The following is a 2,753-nucleotide window of genomic DNA, read 5'->3' as shown; positions in this document are numbered from 1 at the left end:
ACTTGTTTTAAGACTTGAGCATTTGAGTTTGAGGAAGAGTAAAGTTGAGTTCATTTTCTTTAAAATTATATATGAGAACTAAGTATTACTGAGAGAAATGTTTTTACATTTAAGAGTTCTATGCTGCCTATAGTGACTTGGTGCCTCAGGGGAAGAATAAGGCTAGTGCCTTCAAGCTAGTGGACTTCGTAATGGTCCGAGGGATGAAAGTCAGATGCAATAGTGATGATATCAATGTTGTGTTTAAGAGGGCTACATACTTCATACATAAATACTCTTGTATGATCACATCGAAGACTCTGGATGACCTCAAAGGTTAGCTAGCCCCATTGATTTCGGACACCACCCCGAGGTGGTTTGATGCTGGAGCGCCTATAGAGAAGAAGGAACTTAATATAGCTATTAGATATTGGTTTGGATTCATCAGCAACTCGATTATGCCTTCACAAAATGAGTCCATTCTCCGCCACCCAAAGGTGGCCTGCCTTGGGTCTATTATAGCCAGGAAACAGCTAAACTTGGGGTTGATCATTGAGCAGGAGATGGCCATGAGATCCAAGCAGTACCAGACGTCCTTTCCCTTTCCAGTATTGATCACAAAGTTATGTCGTCGGGCTGGAGTTCTACATGATGAGAAGAGGAATGTTTAGGTTGCACCCACATCTTCTACCAACATCCGGCGCATAGAGGCCGATTACACACAAGACGAGGCTGATAGGAGTAGAGCATCTCCGGTGGACACATCCCCGGAGGTTGATATTGATTCACTACTTGTAGAGGTAGTTATGCCTACTCTGACCACTGGGTCTTCAGGTTTTTCTAGCTCCGTTCCTTCCGACATACCTGGCACTTATGCTGCTTCCCCGCCCCTAGATATGCTGCTGGTACCACTGCTTCTAGGCCTTCAATCACCTAGGCCATGCTTCTTAACATGGCCTAGACCATTTTGCTAATGTGCGTTCCTCCCGACTAGAGGTCGCGATTCCCAGGATTATTGAGAGAGCTCTTATTTATGCACTGATGCCTCTCAGGGTTTCTATTTAAGTCCTCTCAGCGAGAGTAAAGGTTTGTGATAGAGGGCGGGGTGCTTCCGATGCGGTGGCAGCTTTGAAAGCCGATGTTTTATGAGCTGACGAAGGATGTGGACCATCTAAAGTCCACATAATTTACTTCACTATTTGGGATGGTGGAGATCCCAGATGACCTGAGTGTAGATGTTCCAGCTTGTTCTGAGGTGCCTCCGGCGGCTACTAGAGATGAGCTAGACAGGCCTCCCTGAGGGATACTTCGATGGTGAGCTGCAGTGGGGCCAAGATTGATGAGACACCGGGCACTGATGCCCCGACAAATGGAGTGACTAAGATGCAGACTTCACCCAGGATTTGCCTGTTAGGATGACTTTTACCCTCCCTCTCTGTTACTTTTTATACTCTGTTTTTTATTTAATTGCATTTAAAGACAATTTCATATTTTTTTGGGTGGGGTGAGGTATTTTCATACCTACCTCTTGTGATTATTTTGTGCATATTGGTTTTATTTTGATGATGTTTTTGTGGATTTTGAGCTGATTGTTTATATATATCTTGATTGTGGTATTGTGGTTGTTCTTAGCTTGTGGCTCACTGTTTTGAATTGAAAATGGTTTTTGAACCAATTTTTAAGAAAAATTGTTGCCACCTCTTGTGTGTATGAATGTGGTTGTTCTTGTGAAAATTTGAGTATTGGTTGTGATCAATACCGGTGACTTGAATAGTGCTTTTAATTGATCGAAATGAATGTTCGGCTATGATGAGGCAAACTAAGTTACATAGGCAATACATGAACTTTTAACATCTCATTGTGACTAGCCGGTTACCGAATGAGTCTCTTGTAATAAACATTGCACGCTAGCTAGAAAGTGTGAAGTCTTGTTTGATATTGGTACCAATGCCTTGTGTGGTGAGGTCGTCTTGAACATTGCATTTGATGACACCTAGAACTTGCCCCGTTGGTCCAATTGATTGAATGAAGTGAACAATTGAAATGATCTTAAGCAAGATTTTTGAAGAGTGAACCAATTTGACCATATACCTCGTCTGTGGCCACCCTTGTGAGAAGTTTGAATCTTGTTTTGGCACCCATTAAGCCTATCCTTTTCTTGGAAGAAACTTGAGCAACTTTGACCTCTTTATCCCATCACCTATTTATGTGAGGGTAAAATACATGTTTTTAATCATTATTTGTCTCACATTTATTATTTATATTCGTCCTTTTTGAGCATAAATTTTATGGATTGTGGTAAATACTATATTTTATATGTAGGATTAAATTGGTGGAAAAATGAAGAAGTTTGGAGCTAAAACGAATTAAAGATGGAAGGTTGAAGAAGGAAATCAAGCAGGCAGCTTAATTGATTAAAGTGAATAGAATAATATATTTCTATATATGGAAAATGCGGTTGATCAAATATCAAATTTCCAATTGCTGCCATGTGGCAATAATTTTTCACGCGGACAACTTCACGGAAAAAAGGAATCCAATTCCTTTTTATTTTGGATTCCTAATTTAATTTAGACTCAATTATTTTATTTAGGGTTTTCTATATCTATAAATAGTCTATAGAAATAATTATTTTTGGAGGAGAACATTGAGAGGCGATACTTTTTAGGTTTCTTTTCTTCTTCTTATTTTGGGGTTAGACTTTATTATTTTAGTTCTAATTTTTGGTTTTGGAGATTAACCTGCAACTTTAGCAATTCTTAATTTCATAAGTT

The sequence above is a fragment of the Solanum tuberosum genome, unplaced genomic scaffold, assembly GCF_000226075.1.
Source record: "Solanum tuberosum cultivar DM 1-3 516 R44 unplaced genomic scaffold, SolTub_3.0 scf00460, whole genome shotgun sequence".
Taxonomy (NCBI): domain Eukaryota; kingdom Viridiplantae; phylum Streptophyta; class Magnoliopsida; order Solanales; family Solanaceae; genus Solanum; species Solanum tuberosum.
This window is presented reverse-complemented; position numbering follows the sequence as displayed.